The 19,621-nt window shown below is 38.0% G+C and overlaps 1 long non-coding RNA gene across 2 annotated transcripts; it reads left to right on the top strand.

Moving 5' to 3' along the window:
- Nucleotides 1-793: 793 nt before the first annotated feature.
- Nucleotides 794-15,240, top strand: LOC136200740 (uncharacterized). Of its 2 annotated transcripts, XR_010673473.1 has the most exons (4): nucleotides 794-1,232; nucleotides 1,339-1,424; nucleotides 2,994-3,287; nucleotides 15,049-15,240. It is a non-coding gene; the product is annotated as an uncharacterized lncRNA (long non-coding RNA). The 2 variants fall into 2 exon arrangements; XR_010673472.1 differs by lacking the exon at nucleotides 15,049-15,240 and having other exon boundaries at nucleotides 2,994-3,696.
- Nucleotides 15,241-19,621: the final 4,381 nt, after the last annotated feature.

Here is a 19,621-nt window from a genome sequence, read left to right as displayed (position 1 = left end):
TTAAAAAAAAGAGAATTAGAAGAATGAAGCAAGTTGATTAAAAAAATGAAGCAGGTGAAAATAGAGGGAAGATAAACGGTGTCGTTTTAGGTTAGGTGGGTACTCAAATTGAAAGAAATTAGCAAGACGAGTATTGTGATAGAAAGGTAAAATTGAAAACTTTGACATGAAAATACTGGAAAATAGCAGTGGATTTAGTGGATTGAAGTGGGATTTGGAAAGCTAAAAAGGGGAATAAGTTAAAGGGTAATTTAGTCATTTTTGAAGTCATAAACGGTAAAAAATCTAAGAAACAGATGGCATAAGTAAACAGTTCACTGAGAAAAAAGTTAGAAACCTTATTATGTGTTTTTGAAAATATAGGGACTAAACAACGTGTTTTGTCAAAATATAAAGACTAATTAATTAGCTTTTTATTTTTATAAAATAATAGTTTTTATACTTCCATGAAATTTCCTTCTTTCCTTCCTTACGTTCCCTAGATTCCATACCTCCTAAGCTGCCTAGGGATCCTCTAGAGTTGAAATCCTCTAGAGTTGGTGGAGTTGTAACCATCTCAATCATTAATTGCAAAATGAAAGGATGAGATTTGATTGATCAATAAATGACTAATTAAATATTAAAATTTATCAATTAAATCTTATCCATTAATTTTACAATTAATGGTTGAGATTACAACTCCACTAACTCTAGAAGCTTTTTAACTCCAGAGGATTCCTACACTCCTAGGCTTGACAAAGTTTGGGATGAATTTGAAAATTAATTTATTGATTTTTCATCTGCGTCTCACACTCTCCCCGACTTTCCCTTCTCTTTCTCTCAAGGAAAACGATTTCTCCTCGGCCCTATAATCTGCGATTTTCCCTCTCTCTCAAAATCATGTTCCTTTCCTCCTTCACTACTCGAAAACAGGAGGACACTGGGCAGAATCTATCAGCAGCAGGAGGACGCTGCGGAACTAACAACTATATTAGAAAGTCGAATTAGCCCTATTTTTTTGCGATCAATTAAACGTTTTTAGGCCGGCCTATTTTTTTGCGATCAATTAAACGTTTTTAGGCCGGATTCGCTTTTAGGTCGCTGATTAGAGAATCCATCGGGTCTGGGGTCATATTCACTAGAGTCCTTAGGTCTTCTAAAAGCCTAAGATATAACCTGCCATTGCTATCGACAAGTTGACTGAGGCGAGGCAGATTCCAGTCAAACCGAATCAACAAGGATCTCTCCTTTAGGTAAACTCTCATTCTTCTGTTATTTTTTTCAATTTTGTCCTCGTTGTGCTGCTCTCTACCATCTACAGGTTTACAAAATTAACTGATCGAGCAATTAATAAAACAGGGGTGCAGGACAAATAAGTATCCGCTTAAATAGTTCAGAACAGCTTAGTAGCCTTGATCGGCCTCCTTCATCTCTTGAAGAAGAAGGTATTTGCTTACTCTCAACAAATGCAGTTTGTCTTACCAATATGGTTATTATATTTACCTCGAGTATAATAGCAAGGAATAAAGACATTGAGGAAGATAATGTAAGCTGGTCCTTTTATCCTTTCGTTTGTGGAAGATCATGTAATGTACATGAGCAAGCTTTGTGTTTGGGTTATCATGTTTTTTACATATATTCTAAGTTCATATGATTTTATTGCCGGTTAGACCAACTCTATTATTTTGTGTTTTTTGACCATATATATGGTTCTAATTAGTTGATTTCAAGATGAAAGTTCTTTTTGTATATTTTTCACCAAACTCATAATATGTTTTGCAGGCTAAAAAAAAGTAGAGAGCAGATTTGTGTCTTGTATGCGGCTAATAGTCCAACCAAATTTTATATATAGCAGCAATCTTGTTGTCCATTTCAAACCACACTAAGGCTCTGTTCTTTATCGCTGAAAAAAACTGAACTGAATTGAATTGAACTGAATACTGTTGAATACTGAACTGAATTTAACTGAATACTACTGAATTTAACTGAACTTAACTGAATGCTAACGAACTTAACCGAACTTAACAATAATGATGATATTAGACTTTAAAATAATTTTCATGATAATATTGGACATTAATGAACTTATAATAATAATAATAATGATTCTAATAAATTTAATAATATCAATAATAAATAAATATATTATTAAAGATAAAACTAAATTGAATATCAAATAAAAGCCCCGGATGATAAAATCTTGGCTCGATAAAAGCCTATGAAATTAAATAAAAATGAGTCTAATTAAAATTAAAAATACAAATTACATACAAACACAAATTTATATATAATTTAAAGCCTATGAAATTAAATACAAATCTTCATATGAATACAAACTCTTAACTTTTTATTTTAATTAAGGGTTAAAGTGCAAAAATAACGTTTTGGGTCAGAAGTAATTTTACCTCTAACGTCTAAAATGGTGGAATTTTATCTCTAACATTGATAAATTGGATAAATTGGATAAATTTGAGAAATAATTCATAATATGGATGCAATTCCTAATTTTTAAATATGGATGCATACTTTAGTTTTATTTATTTTTATTAAACCATATATACTTTAATAAACTATCATTTCTTGACTTTTATCTAATTTATAGATAATGATAAACTATAAATAATAATAATAAATAATGATAAATTATAGATAAATAATAATAATAATTATAATAAATTATATATAAATAATGATAATATAATAAATAATGATAAATTACTGAATACTGAAACTGGATGCTGAAACTGAATGCTGAACTGAATTGAACTGAACTGAACTGATTGTTACTGAAATTAAGTGATAAAGAACAGGGTCTAAATATATTATATATAAAGAAAATCGAAACTTTTGTTGTCAAATTCCAATTTGCAGACTGCACTACTCATGAACAAACAATAATATCTTACAATTAATCAAATTATCTAGATGATACATACTGGTACTGGTACCTTATTTATCAGCTTGAATTAAATAGGTTCAAATGCTCACAAAATTAAAATTTGATGAATATACAGGTAATGTGGAGTAGATGGCATTATCAACTTGTAGCTATTCAAACTCACCATGTGCTGCCTGCAGAAATGTTTGCCAGATTGCATATTTGCAGCTTATTTTCCAGCAGAAGAGCCACAAAAATTTGCAAATGTTGCAAGCAATGTGAGTAAGCTACTGGATGAAGTACTTCCTCACCAAAGAAAAGATGTTGTTAATCCTGAAGCTGAGGCAAGAATGAAAGATCCTATCTATGGCTGTGTTGGTGCCATTTCCTTTCAGAAAGGATTAGATGCTACTAATGCTCATTTAATTAGGTACGCTTGCAATAATCCTGCTCCTGCTCATAATTTATTACCCTTCTCCTTCTCCCTGGAATAATGACACTCAAGATGACAGTGGTACTATCTACATTATTTTGCATATTACAATAAAAAATGCCCATATCCTTAATTGCCTTGTAATTATTATGCTTACCAATCAATTGGTTTTTGAGTTTCTCGGACCGTGTAGGTATAATATTTTGTAAAAACAGGCGCTTATTGAATATGTAATTTGATGTTCTTTTAAATAATTAGAACGGGTAAAACTGTCTCAATTTTTTTTTCTTGTAGAATTTTTTTGTTTGTAAAGAAGGTCATACGAGATGCTAGAGCAACATAGAGTAGTGGTGCTTGATTTTCGAAGTAGGAAATGTCTAAGAAAACAAACACCACAAGTGGAGACTAAGATTAAGTAGTGGAAATTGCAAGTGGAGAATCAACAAAAATTTGTGGATGAGATGACCAAAAAAGATATTTGGACTTTTAATATGGATTTAGATATAGATTCGATATGGACTAAGATGGAGCATAATATAAGGGAAGTAGCGAAGGAAGTTCTAGGGGAATCTAAAGGTAGCATGCCATCGGGTAAGGACACATCTTGGTGGACAGAAGAAGTACGACAAGCAGTAAAGAGTAAGCGAGAATCCTATAAAATATTGGGGAAATGTAGGAGTGATGAGAACTATGAAAAATACAAAGAGGCTAAAAGGGAAGTAAAGAAGGTCATACGAGATGCTAGAGCAAAGGTGAATCGGGATCTGTATACAAGATTGGATTCGAAAGAAGGGGAAAGAGACATATATAGAATCGCTCGGATGAGAGATAGGAAGACGCGAGATCTCGGAAAAGTTAAATGTGTGAAGGATGTGGACCAGAAAGTCCTAGTTGGAGATAAGGATATCAAGGAACGATGGAGGTCATATTTTGATGACTTATTTAATGGAGATCGCAGACAAGATGTTGGAGATATAAGTATTACTCATGATATGATAAATCATGAATGCCTGCGGAGAATTCAAAAGGGTGAAGTCAAAATGGCATTAAATAAGATGAAGTTGAAGAAAGCAGTAGGACCCGATGGCATCTCTATTGAGATTTGGAGATGTTTGGGAGAGAGAGGAATCGAATGGTTGACGACGTTCTTCAACAAAATTTGGAGAAACAATAAGATGCCATCAGAATGGAGGAAAAGTATCTTAATCCCTTTGTATAAGAACAAAGGCGATGTCCAAGATTGTGCCAACTGTCGAGGAATCAAATTAATGAGTCACACTATGAAACTTTGGGAGCGAGTGATCGAACAAAGGCTAAGGAGGACGGTGAATATCTTAGAAAACCAGTTTGGCTTTATGCCGGGAAGATCAACTATGGAAGCCATCCATCTAATGAGACAATTAATGGAGCACTATCGAAATAAGAAGAAAGACTTGCATATGGTTCTCATTGACTTGGAGAAAGCATATGATAAGGTACCAAGGGAAGTACTTTGGTGGGCCTTGATAAGGAAAGACATTTCGCGGAAATATATTGACATCATAAAGGACATGTATGAGGGAGCATGCACGAGTGTACGTACTAGTGTTGGGAAGACTGAAGAGTTCCCTATTACGATTGGAGTGCATCAAGGTTCCGCACTAAGCCCATTTCTTTTTGCCATCGTTATGGATGAACTAACAAGTTTACTTCAAGATGGTATACCATGGTGCATGCTGTTTGCAGATGATATTGTGTTGGTTGATGAGACGAAATGAGTGGAGAGGAAGTTGGAACTATGGAGACAAACTCTAGAATCTAGAGGCTTTAAGTTGAGCCGAAGTAAGACAGAATATTTGGAGTGTAGGTTTAGCGGCCATAGGAGTAGGGAGACAGGGACAATCACCCTAGATGGGAGAGTTGTTCAGGCCTCGGATTGCTTCCGGTATTTAGGATCTATTATCCAAACGGATGGAGAAGTAGATGGAGATGTTGCTCATAGGATTAAAGCTGGGTGGGTGAAGTGGAAGAGTGCTACGGGTGTCCTTTGTGACCCCGACATGCCTAATAGATTGAAGGGAAAATTCTACTGCACGGCAATTAGACCAGCATTGTTATATGGTACGGAGTGTTGGGCAGTGAAACACTATCACATCCCTTAGAAGGTATTTCATATTCTTCATTCGTAATGTGCCCTAGGCACAGCCTCTCGCGCTGCGATTCGGGGCTCCTGTGAGTGAGAACATGGGGTTTTCGATTGTGTTGGTGTTCAATGAGTAAACACAGCACGACCAATGATTTCGATAAAACGCTCAATCCCTTGCTTTCGTAACCCGTGCTTGATGCAATAACCGCAACGAGAGTAAGCGCTGTTGGATATCACGTAGCCTTGCTATGCTAAAGAAAAAAGATATAAGGTTAAAGTAGGGTAAGCAGAAATATCATAAGAGAAGAAAGGAACTTCTACGCCAGTCCCATTTCTTTCTTCGCTTCGATCTACTTAAGCGAGATGCTTTACACACCCAAGTCGATGTTCGAGTTTACGGGTAACTTTGTGAGAGAAAGAAGAATAAGAAATTCTTTAGCAAGAAGAGGGCGGAAAGAAGAATAAGCAAGAAGTAGCTGGATCGATAGGGGCAGGAAAGCAGGCTCGATAGGGGCAGGAAAGCTGGCTCGATAGGGGCAGGAAAGCTATCGCTGGCTCGATAGGGGCCCTCCCCCTCTATCTAAGGTTTTGAATACATGGCATAGCCAAAAGCACCAAAGCGCAGGTTTGCTGTCTAGGAAGGGAAAGGAAAGATTAGTCTGTCTGAAAGTTAGTGAAGTAACTCTCGGGGAGAGGGACGAACTTAAGGAGCTAACTTAAGCTTGGTCCTAGCTGGTTCCATGATCTAGGAAGTCAATCTAATCTGTCTTCTCTTTCCTGCCTTGGTCAAAAGCGGTATAGGCTGTTAATCGAATCTGTCCTCTAACCGAATTAGCGCATCTTCCTTTCTCTTATATAGTAGAGCTCCACTCCAATGAATCCCATCCGACATCGATCCATGTACTCTGTTCTATACACTACTTATTTTACTACTTGCAAACCCGGTGGATCTAGTCCAGATAATCTATGATCTTTCCGGAACTACCTTTGCTCCGCACCTTATCCTTCGATCCAAGCCACGAGGCAGCGGTAATTCTTGATTGATGTAGCTTCGTCGTCTGCGAATGAGACATAGTAGCAGCCAAGGCTTCTGATCTAGGGCTCAGAAAAGACCAAGATGATCACAGGAACCACAGAATCGAGAAGTAGCAGACATGACCGCTTACACCACTGTACTAAAAGTACTTAAACTCTACTTGCCGCCAGAACTTTAACTCTTTATTGCCACTACTTTCTAACTACTATGTCATTAGCTCGAAGTGCAGTGATCCAAAACGGGATTCTAACGATTTCATTCACTTCATCAACAAAAGGCGAGGTAGCTTGGCGTCAGTAAAGACAAAACAAGACCCGAGGGTTTCTTTACAAATGTAGAGCATACCAATCTCAGGCTCAAAACTGGTCAATGCGCGAACACTAAAGAGAGAAGTCTCGTCCAGGACTAATTTCCACTACTCTTACCGGCCTAACGACTGCTAATGGAGGAGAAGGCAGATTCTTCAGGAAGTCTTTCTTTCTTGCTTTGCAAAGAGTTGAGTTCTTCCTCTTGAGCGCAGGATAGCCACTGACTCTTCTGATTAATTAAGATATAGCGACAATACATTCGCAAGAAGAAAAATCATATAAGAAAGGAGTGAAGCTCCTAGAGAGGTTATGAAGTAACTGGACTGATAAGGAGAGGATACTTCGCTGGACCGAGAATGAGCATCCGAAATACAAGCACGGGAGGATGGGATAGGGCAACTAAATCGAAGAATTCATCGAGAAGAAGAATAAGAGTTTCGGCCTTGAGGCCATGCGAATATGGAAGGAGATCTCGCTATGGAATAGGTAATTCATTGGCTCGACACCAAAAGTGCGTGGTGGGAGAGTAGGTGGTGCCTATGGTTTAGTACTTCATGCAGCAGTCTTGCGGGGAATCATCCTTGAATTTCTTATTCGTTATAGCCGCATAGTTGGGCTTTCTATTTCTACTCGGCAGCGAACAAGGAAGCTAAGATCTCGATAAGCTAAGAAATTGACTCTTTCTTTGCAATTATTTCAAGGAAGACTCAGATCCAATATCGGTAGCGGAAGAATTAGACTTGTGTAAGCCTGAGAGGTGGCCTAGACCAGAAAGTCGTTAATTAAGTGGAGGCGGGGGGCAGCAGCAGAAGGTTGGACTGAAACCCCCGAGAAGGACAAAAACAATATCTCTTCAGTGGATGTTACTGAGGATCGGGCTTCAAGCAGCTAATCTCTAGCACCTGAACTCCTGAGCTTGCTTGGTGGGATGATAAATAGATTGGATTGGCTTAGAAGAAAATGCCTCTCCTTTTAGTCGAGCTACTTCGTTCCTCTCCAAACCAAATTTTACCTAATTTTCCTGTGAATAAAGCCAGAGCCATTTCGGTAGGTTTTACATTTGAAAAGCAGACCCCATTAGCCCAGACCTTCCCGAGAAGAGCCAAAAGCGAATTTCTGTAAGCAAGAAATTGATTTTTGAAACATACTATTGAGCCCAGCAAGAAAGAAGACTCCACGCATCATCTCTTAATTACTTGAGAAAGACGGTGCAATCGATTGAAGACCGGACACTTAGTGTATTGATCGATCCTATTTCTGCCTAGCCCCAGAACATAAGTAAGTTTGCCCAGTAAGTAAGAAAAGTGAGAAAGCCTATCTCTTCTCTAACCCCGCCTCTCGGACTATCTAAAGAGCTATCCAAGCTTCTAATTATATAAGGTATCGCTCGTCTAGCCCATCGCATCGCTCAAGTAGGAGACCAAGCACTCCTACTCGTACGAGAGGTTGAATTGATGACCGGTAACGATCAAGTTGGTATGCCTGTTATTTCCGTAGTATAAAAGTGTTCACACCCTAGCCGGTATTCTCTTCTAGACGTAGGTCCGCTCCTCGTTCACCACAAACATGTCGAAATTCCACAATCAGGGAATGAATCAGCGCTTCCCGATACGGCATGCAGCTAGCTGGCTGAACCGATATATCTTAGTAAGATATTTAAACCGTCGATTCAGGTGGAGAGAGAGTGGAATCCTTGGCTGGTATTTGATCGCTAGTTGGTTCGGATAAATATCTTGCTTTGGTTCGGGGCTTGGAACCTCGACGTGCTACCTACTAATGGTCTCGAATAAAGGTTCTTAGCAGCTGTTGCTTGGGTGCTAGGGATTGGTCCTGATGGCAAGGATGAACTTGATTGCTTTGAGCTCCCTGGGAATGGAAATGCAGATGCAGAGGCTGCCTCCCAAGCATTTGATCCTGGAACAGAAGACATTAGATCCAGCTTTGGGCTCAGTACCTCCATTAGGTCACTGACTCCCATTTACGTTGATTGGACAACCGGCGCTCTCTTAGCTTCTCTCGTTGGGAAGCATTTGAGGGCAGGAGCTTTCATTTGGGTGACCAGTAGATAGATACCGGGGTTCTCCCCTCCTTGCTTTGCCAGGAGAGAGGAAATACTTGGATTGGGATCCTTGGTGTTACTATCGGGTTATATGGAAAATGATGGTGATTCCATGCTTTTGGGCTAGGCATTGGAATGGGATTGGGCGGGCCCGGTGAAGAAGCATTGGATCCCAGAGATGGAATGGGAAATGGAAAAGAAAGAGGCGGGTTGATTAGTTATGGTTGGAGGGCTACGAACTCCTTCTCATTATTACGCTCCTGCTTTTTTATGTGGAAAAGGTCCGTATCAAGAATTATGATTTCAAACCAACGATTTCTCTTCTCAAAGCAATAGAGAGATTCCTTTTTTCCCGAATCTACTTACTATCAAAGCTCAAGTTCAACGAAAGGCTCGACTCTTATATTTCAATATATATAAATCTCCTTATTACTTCACCGCGGATCTAAAGGTAAGACGGAGTCTCTTCTCTGGGAGAGACCCGAGCCAGCAAGTGGTAGCTTTTCTTCCAAATTGGAAACCTATATACTCGTGATTCTACCTTCCGTAACTCTTTGGAGATATACTGTCCTATTTCCTTTTCACTGGAGCAAAGTCCATACCTTACTCCACTTAACTCCATACCTTACTCCACTTAACAGGGAGATCACCTCTATTCCTATTTATTATATTTATATGGTAAGAACCATATTCACTAGCTCTGGGACTTTCGTTTCATTTTCTTTTTCTGGTGTCTCCTTAGCACTACATGTCTGGCTATTCTAGAGATAGCTTTAGCGGCTAAATCCAACCCCTTTCTCATTCGGTCTAGGGAACCACTACAATAGGAAATAACGGATCGAACAACTGCATTCCTGCCCAAATTCTTACTATTTTTTTCCGAAGTTTTTTGAGCTCTAACTTCCGCGGATCCAAACGCGCTCACAAGGCGCACAATAAGAATAATTAAGATCAGTCTCTTTCCCGCAAAGGATAAGTTTTTAGCCCAAAGGCGTCAGTCGGACTCCAAGATGCTATCTAAAGTAAGTTGCTGAAAAAAGGGAAAGATCTGACACCGTGGTAACTCCGAGAACCACACTTCTCACTTACTCCCGGAATTCAATATCAAGAGAAAGAGAAGGCTGCCGTCAGTCTGTTTACGTTCGAAGGAACGAAGTAACGAATGAAGTGAAGAGTGGAGACGAAACTTCGTTTCACGTAGACTGACTTTTACGTAAGAGTCAATTCTGCATAGATTGAGCATTTCTTTTACACCTTTGTCTCAGTGCTAGCTGGGACTCCATTTCTAGCTTTTACAGAAAGATGTGTAAAGTAAACTCTTTCTCGATTGCAAACTAATTCTTTTCTATCTCCTGGATTAACCCTTGCCATTTCATTGCATTTCACTTTGCCTTCTTTTTAACACTCTACTCGCTATAGCTAGTAAATCTTTAACACACTCTACTCGCTATGGTCTTCGTGTGTACAGTACTTCTTCGCTAGATTCTCAGTTTCAGTTCAATTCCTAGCCTCGGGCTAACCTAACTCATTGTAGCGTAAGGGTAGTGGATACTAGTAGTAATGAAAAAAGTTACGGGAGGAGGCTAAGAGTAAGAGTAATGACGCAAGTTAAAGAAAGAGCCTATGCATACTTATTCCTATTCCTAAGGCAAGAAACTGCTACTGGCATGGATGTTTTTGTTTATATGAGGTTGGTAAGGTGGAATCTCTGCTCGGCGGAGAAGAGTTTCCAAGAATGTTTTCTCTATACGAGACTTTGGACAGGTTGGTGACTAAAGAATCAGTACACGCAACTACATCTCCGCTGATCTATATGCCCTGACGGCAGCTTTCAGTGAGTCTTAGTTTGTTTGATAATCGAACATTCTTTCATAACGCTATTATGTTTAATCATCGAGAAAGACAAATAGGTCGGGCACTTTCCTCGCCGTGATGGCAGCGATCTTGTGCTGCCAATGGTTGGCGCTGATCTTAGTAGGACCAGGACAGCGTATTTGACACTTCAATCAAATACCCGCTCAGGATATGAGCGAAAAGAGAGACCTGTTACAGTGTAACCTTCACCCACGGGCGTGGGTCTGAAGGAGACTATCGCCTCCAAAGACTTAGGTCACAAACCTAATATCTGAGTCTTTCCACTCATGAGGCCTTCTCTCTAACGGCATTCTAAGCTCTCGATCCATACACGAGTTCCGGGTAGAATGGGGTCTAGAGGGTGGAAGAAAGATAGAAGACGAAGTAGGGAAGCTCCCTCTGTTGTAGCTTGCCTTACAAGGTGAAAGGCCAATCGAAAGAGGGGCGCGGCCGGACCACACATGTGTTGTGGATAAGGAGGGGGTCTTCTTTGAGGACCTATACCTATAGATTGAGATTCCAAGGTAAATGAAGAATAAGCATGATCACATGCCCGCCGCTTTCTTGATTCACTCCATGACCAAAGAAATTGGTGTCTAGACTAGTTCTATCTTCTCTTAATGATATTTCGAGTTAGCGTCGAAAACAGCTTCTTCGAGAACAGCAAGAGGGCATTCGAGAGCAGCTACTTCTCCCCCTTCTGTGGCATTTGTCCCGGAGACTATTGCTGCTCCCTGCCTTTTTTTTCTTCTCACCCATCAGGTCATTCTTGCTTAGTCTTCTTCTTAAGTAAACCTTTCTTTTTTAGGCACAACCTCCTTTCTTTTCCTTCTGTAAACATTTAGTTCTATTCTATCCCTATTAGGTGTAACTGATTTACCTTAGTCATTTCTTTGCTGAAATTGAGTTTACGGGTAACTTCTTTCGCCTGTACTGTCTGTTGTGAGATTGACTTACTTCAGTAAGCTCGAGAAAAGAGAAGTTTACGCTTGGAGCAAAGACTAACGTAACGAATAGAAAGAAAGAAGGCAAAGGCCTGCACGAAGCCAAGTGCCAGCCACTAACGGATCGATTGACTTGGGCTACCTTTAACCTGCCCCTCCTCTCTCCCCTCTACTGACTCAATGAAGGAATTCATGGACTCATGAGAAATGAAAAAACTGTTGTTCCTGACCAACATCCTCGTATACATACAATTTGATCAGATTAGGCTAGGGTCAGCCCAAAACCAACGCGCACCTATGTTACTCCTCCGCTCACTCAGAGGGGTCACTGGGCAAGGCTTGGGTGGTCTCCCTCGTAACTGGCTTGACAAACTGCGCAGCTCTTCCAATTGGCAAGACCCCGTCATTAATTCCCTCTTCTACTGTTCAGTATTTTCTTTTCTTATCTTATCTTATTGTTGGCTGGAAAACTTTGTCGGTTGTTAGCAGCCAATAAGATCTTGATTCTAAGCCCCATCTCATGTCTCAGAATCTGACAAACTTGAAACTACTACGAATACTCCAACCCTACCTTCTTCTTTACTCCAACAGTTCGCTTGCGGCTCATCTGGGATACTCCACGCCTGAGATAGTGATCTAACCCCACTGTATCGTGCGCATTTCTGCACTGGAGTAGATAAGGCAAAGCATGGTCGAAGATCGGTTTCAAGGAAGGAAAAAAAGGCCTATTTATTTTCCATATCGTTAGCGTTAGTTAGGACCTATTCTTGGGAACAATGGCTTATGCCGTACAGGTTTCACCCTTGAGGTCTCTCTTTTCTCATCTCAGCCTCCTTCCTTATTTATTACTCTGTTCCGGGGCTACAGCCAAATACCAGCACAAATCCGAGAGTGAAAGGTCATAGGGCTCATAGACATATAGCCCCATTTTCGAAAAACTTACCCTCGACGAGTCCTATCCGTGTCCCCCTGCTTCATCAAACCTTGGCGTAACACCCGCTTTCGCGGATAGGCATCACAAAGACCCGAAGCTAAATACCATTTGTATTTGACCCCTCACTATCCCTTTCCACGCAATCAAACTTTCCCTGTAAAAGGGACGCTGCCCTTTGCAGCCTGTCCATAGTGCTCTGCGAACTACTCCTTCGACTAGGCTCCCCGCGAGGGGGTCGGATCTGTCTTTTCTACATGATATCTGGCTGGTCAATGTCATTCTTTGTATTGCTTGACTGGAGTCGTCCCTGACGGGCCCGAAGGCCCAAGAATGAGTGAAGGCAGCATTCGCTGAGCCCGTCTGATTGTTGGACTTACTAACTCTATGTTTGATTGACCGACTCAGGACTGTTTCCGTTAGCACATTTCAAGCGTAGGTGAAGCCTCGCAAGAAGCACGATCGCTCTCTCGTTCTTTATCTAAAACTTCCCTGGGTTGGTTTGGCCTCTGCCGTAGGCTAGCATACATATCATATGGTAGTTATTTTCGATTGGGCTTTTCCTTTGGCGAAAGCCATCTTCTATCCAAGCGGCGGGTCTTACCTTCTTTGGCCGCATGATTGTCTTGGCCATGGGATCCCCCCCGAGACCTTTTCTTATGCGCTCCCGCATGTTTCTAGCAATTTGGCTTGAGGTGAGGTGTGCCATCCGTTTCGACGGTCTCTGAAAGCGTCCTTCCTGCTTCCTGGGAGCTCTTAGTCTAGCCTATCTCTTTTTTCTCGACAGTAAATCGCCCTTCGAATCTTATATGATATTTCTACTTTTTCTTAAACAATACATTCAATAATGAAACTAGATCATTTCTGCTTTCTTTCAGTATTCAATGGTTGAGTTTAACTGATGTGGCAGTTGAATTGAATTTTTTTTCCATATCCATAATATATATATAATGCTATTCTTTCAATTTTACAGGGGAAAGAAAAGTGGGTTGCTTTGTTTTCTATATATATGAAGATTTTTTCAATTGTTTTGAAATGGGAAAGGAAATGTAAACGAATTCATTAGGCGAAAACCTCGAGTCAGTGACAAGATTCAGAATGAAAAAAAAAGCTTCACGCGACATTCTACTAAAAAAAAAGAAGGGCCCTTACTTTCACTACAGGATATCCACGGCTCTTGAGCCTTCCTTTGGAACAAGACCGCTACCTTCTTAATATTAAGACGTAGCTCACGCTACTCCCTTGCAGCACTCACATAACTGAGCTTAGCGTAAGAAACCGTTTGGGACTCCCTTGTCTTCTCAGGAACTGGTACCTGCCGATACACAAGGGAAGAGCCTCTCTTAAAATGAAAGAGCTCTTTATGTCCAATTCCCCGGGTTTAGCGACTCGAGAGTACATCTATTTTGAGCTTGCACGAGTATCGCCAAATAAAAGAACCACAGGTGTTCCCGGGTCTCTCCCTTCAAATCTAGTGAGCAAGAGCTGAATCATATTCCCCAGAGCAGAGGGAAGAGAAGGCTAGACTAGTGAATCCCGTACACCGGTGGGCTAAGAAAGATCCTATTCTATTCAATAAGTATTTAAACTAGTTGCCCTGTAGCTAAATAAATAAGCTTGAGTGTGGGAGCTAGTTGGGAGGGAAGTTGTCTTGATCGATCCAACAAGGCCAAGTGAATTCCTTAGCTGTGGAGGATCCTCTCTTAGTGTGCCAAGCCTGAATAGATGGTCCTCTTAACTAAGTCCTGAAAATTGTCTTGGATTCGTATGGGATAAAACGAACGGAATACTTGGAGTGAGAACTTTGGACCTGAATATTCTGAAGAAGACCAAGGCCCACCTTCTTCTCTTAATGCAGGCAAGGCATTAGAAACTAAATCCAAGCCAATTAATGTTAGATTGTGTATCTATGACAATGAAATCCTACAAGATCTCTTAAGATTATGATGGATTTTCAATATATGTATATATACATGTCTGAGCACTTCTTCCTTCCTCTTTCAAAATTCATCCTTGCATTTCATCCTTCCTTCTTGCCTCTGAGCAATTCTTCCTTCCTTCCTGCCTCTAGCAAATTCAATGGAGGATTACTATGTCAATCCACTTCCCTTGCCCCCTCCAAAAAGACAAAAAGAAAATCCAGTTTATGAATGTTCTCTGCTGAGAGAACAAAACCATGTCCCAAATGCTGATGGTGAGTTAGTGAAAGCCAAAGACAAGCTGTCTGCTCCAGTAGTAGACCTTGAGGGTCCCTTAAAACGGAAGCGGGTTGGTGATTCCTGCTCAGCAACTTGAATAGAGTTTACCCAGATTTGTCCATTACTGAGCATATGGATCCACCCTTCACAACTTTGTCATGTCCCTTTAAACTGTTTTTCTTTTTATCTATGTTTTTGTTTTGTTTATGGATCCTTATAATAAACTCATTGAGATGTATTGATGAATCGTTTCTTGCTTTGTATTGTGTTTCATGCTCATGTCTGGACTACTCTAATGTACAGGTGAATTGGCATTTATATCAGTTGTTTTTGCTTTCATAACATCCTTTGTCAATGATTAATGGTAAGACAGAATGAACCATTTTCATTACATTTGTCTTTTATTGTTAGTCTTCGAATTAACTTCAAAGGTTCATACTTTTAGTTCTAATTTTTATTACCTTAGTAAATATATATAGTTATATTCAATTCTTATTTGTATTTTGAGATGATCAATGAAAAAGTATGTTTTCGTGCTCCTTGAATTTACACAGAATTTCATTAAACTACTCAACTTGTTTAAAATAACCTATTAGCTCCTTGAATTTGCTTATATAGTGATTCATTTGATTTATAAACTTGTTTAAAGTGACGTAGATTGCAATTTGTCTAAATTTGTAAAAAAATTCAGAACCTAAAAAGTAAAGGCTTAATTCATGATTTTATGATATTTTTACAGGTTTAGGAATTTAATTATGGCACTTTAAACAAGTTTAGGGGTCACATAAATTTAGGGTGAATCAACTTTTTGAATAAATTCACCTAGTAAAAATTAATCACGCACAAGTTCTTATTCAAGAAATTACTATAGTTATTCACACTTTTCAAAGGTTTACCACCCATCCATTTCTAATTCGATAGAATTCAGAAAATTTAATTTTTTTACTTAATTATATATATATATATGAGATTGTTAAGAAAAACAATTAAAGTCAGTGAAATTGCTTTTCAACTGTGATTTTATATTTCCAATGAAACCTTACATGTATGGATAAAAAGTCTAATATGTGATTAATATTTGAATAATTACTCTATTATAAAACTTTTAATATTCATTCAAATTTCAATCATGTGAAACAAAATAATATAGTACCGACTCAATAAAAATATATTTGATCAATAAAGCCTTTTTATATTTCTGATTTTTTGGTTTGATATTCGTCATACACTTTTTTATGTGGCTCTTCCTCTATTATCGTACTTTTGTGTAATGAATCTCCGGTTAGAACTCCGATCACTTGAAAACACAATAACTGTTGGAAAAGAGGTCGGTGACCGGTGAACGCTCTCCAATATTAAAGTCAGTTGATAATTGAGAATATCAAAAACTGAATGAAGTAAATCAAAGTTATTAAGTATTGTTTCTCTAAACACATGGCAGCTTATGATAGGTCAATGAATCTTATTTTTGCGTGCCAATATATTTATGAAATTGAGGAGTGTACATTTGGAGTGTAGCGTTGAGATTGGTCCATGTGTCTCTCACAAATTTTCCACTGAAGACTACTTTGATTGTACTAAGATGATCGAAGCTCTGATCTTAGTTCGAGCTTCGGCCAAGATTTAATCTCTTGTTTCTGTTGAATTGGCCAAGGTCCATCTGAGGTCTTTTAAGCCATATTGGGCTTTCTTTACATAAACACAAATAACTTAATACCATAATAACTTTTTGTGCATGATGAACGTCAGACAATAACGCTTCAGACTATTCACGAAAAGCTCAAAAAATGAGCTTTTCGTGAAAAACCGTTTGTATATTTTTGATGTTGATAAAATTATTTTTTCTAATTTTCGAACATATTTTTTTAATATTATTCCTGAAAGGACAGAGTTCTACATCATTCAATAAAATTATTATTTTTAATTTCTATTAGTTATTTAAATTATTTTTTATTAATTTGGGCTGTTTATTGTGCAAATTTCAAATATAATCTTATGATTTTGCCGATACAAATACGTGTTTGTGATTTTTTCTTTTGTTACTAAGAGAAGACTAATATCACCGTCTTAACAAAATTAAGAACTTTGAGGTTGATATCAGTTTTGACCGTTTATAACCTCAAATTTAAAAATTTCAATAATTAAATTTGATTAGTACCATATTTACTATAAAATTAGTTTTTAGATTTTCCAAAATCATAATGTTAGGAGTCTTTTCTCTCTAAACGTGCACTTTCTCTCATAATAAAGAGCACATAAATGACCTCAAAATTAAAAAGTTGGAGAAGTAAAGTTGTTTATAATATCTCAAGTTCATGAGATTTTCTATTTTGCATTCATCAACCGACAAAACTGAGAGTGGCAACCTATAAGTCCCTAATTTTGCTAACGACGAAAGCCTCAATCATCTTTTTTTTGCTACAAAAATCTATAGGCACGAATTTGCAAATCGGTGAAACCACATCAATTATATTTAGAATTTTCTTTTTTCTTTTTTCTTTTTATAATTTATTTATTAAGTAATTTAAAATATGCTCATATTAGACATTTACATACTAACAGCAACAACTGTTCACAATTTAGCCGGAATCTCTTCTTTGTGAGGTATCGTTGGGATCGACAAGGACACTCTGATGTCAAAGTCAGTATAATATTTAGTGATAATAAGGATAATCGATAAGAGTTTTGTGAGCATACCTCAAATACTTCGAAGTTGGAGTATTTATGTAGATTTTTGCAACCTTTTAGTATTAATGATGTTTCATTTGAACAATAATGTCATTACTCCTCTTAGTGCCTATTAATTGCCTTTTAAGTATATTTATTCCCATTTAAAGGTGGCTGTAAAGGCGCCCCTTGATATTCTTGGAATAATCAAGGTGGATGTACGTTGGTATTGGGAATAATGGCGGGTCTCTTTCATTGGACTCTTTTCGTCGTATCTCTCTTATATGATGTATCTTGTTATCGTTCACGTGTCGTGGCATAATGCTGGATACTTATTCTCTTCTTTTATTATTACACATTTGTCTAAAGGATAATATCAAGATGTTAGTATATATATACAGAGTTCAAATATTCGGTACCTAAGATATAGTTGAACCTATAGTAAGGTGTAAAACATTCGCCTAAAGCTGTCGATCAAAAGAAATTTTATATTTCACGTCATAAATGGTACGATTACATCCTTGTCGCAAGCTCTTATGCACATAGCATGACAAACATGTGGGGTGGAGATAACGAGATTTATGAAAACATAGAGTATATTTCACGTCATAAATGGTACGATTACATCCTTGTCGCAAGCTCTTATGCAACTATACTCTATGTTTTCATAAATCTCGTTATCTCCACCCCACATGTTTGTCATGCTATCACTTATTAGTGACAAATTAAATGTATATGAGAGTACCTACATGACTTTTTTAAAAATATATAATGTGTTTGCGTATCTTTAATCGAATGCAAGACATGAGATACTTTTTTTCTTAACTTTTTTTATTTTTTTCATACGTGTAACTTTCTTTAATGTATTATTGATGAGTGATAATATCATTGCGAGTGAAATGCATAGAGTGATTTGTTAATAATAACTAAAAATTGTCCAAACATTTAAACATTTTAATGGTCCAATTTGTGAACTCTCGGGGTATAATGTATATTTTTCTTAACAACTTTACTAAATGTAAATATTTTGATTTAAACATAGGGATAATTACGAATCTAACCCAATCAAGGACCCCAATTTACATATCTAACCCACGTTGCTTCCATTTTACCAAATTAGACACTTTCACCCATTTTGGATAAAATTACCCTTAGTTGTATATAAAAAGGCTAATTACAAATCTGGGTCATTTACATATCTAACACACTTTGCTTCTATTTTACCAAATTAGATCATTTCATCAACTTTGGACAAAATTATCCTTAGTTCTATTGATTGATGAATTGATTTCTGATATCAATCGTTCACGATTTTTGAAATTTTTGAAGTATTATGTTCAATTTCCCGTAGAAATGGTATGTTTTTAGCTTACAATTATTTCTATGGTCGATGGATCTTGCATGCTTTTCTTGCTGGTCTTGCCTCTTTCTTCATCTATAATGATATCGTTTCAATTTTCTCTATTTTCCACCATTTCCTCCATTGTTGTCGCATTTGTGATGAAATTTGTCGCATTTCGTCTCAAATGCAACAACACTTGTCGCAGATGAAACGAATTCATCACAAATGCGACAAGAGTTGTCGCATCTGTGACAAGTGTTGTTGCATTTGCGACGAAATGCGACAAATTTCGTCACAAATGCGACAACAATGGAGGAAAATGGTGGAAAATATAAGAAATTGAAACGATTTCATTACAGATGAAGAAAGAGGCAAGACCAGCGAGAAGAGCAGGCGTATAAGCTAAAAACATACCATTTTTACGGGAAATCGAATATAATACTTCAAAAATCGCTAACGATTGATATCAGAAATCGAAGAAGATGAACCGAAGAAGAAGAAGAAGCAGATCCATCGATCAATATAACTAAGGGTAATTTTGTCCAAAGTGGATGAAATGGTCTAATTTGGTAAGATGGAAGCAAAGTGGGTTAGATATGTAAATGACCCCCTTAGTTTGGCTAGATTTGTAATTAGCCCATATAACAACCATCTTCTCTTTCCCTTTCATTTATTTTCAAATTCTCACAGCAAAATTCATCAACTCAACCCAAGATCTAAGCACATCCATACCCCATTCAAGTTTATGTAAGTATCATTTCTTCATTTTTCATACACATTACTAGAAATACACAGTTGGTATTCAAATGCATTTTCTTGAATCTAGAAATTTTTCGATTCTGCCATTTTCGCCCGATAGGTCACATT

This window comes from Euphorbia lathyris, chromosome 7, assembly GCF_963576675.1.
Source record: "Euphorbia lathyris chromosome 7, ddEupLath1.1, whole genome shotgun sequence".
NCBI lineage: Eukaryota > Viridiplantae > Streptophyta > Magnoliopsida > Malpighiales > Euphorbiaceae > Euphorbia > Euphorbia lathyris.
The sequence above is the reverse complement of the archived record's forward strand: the minus strand, read 5'-3'. Positions and strand labels throughout refer to the sequence as shown.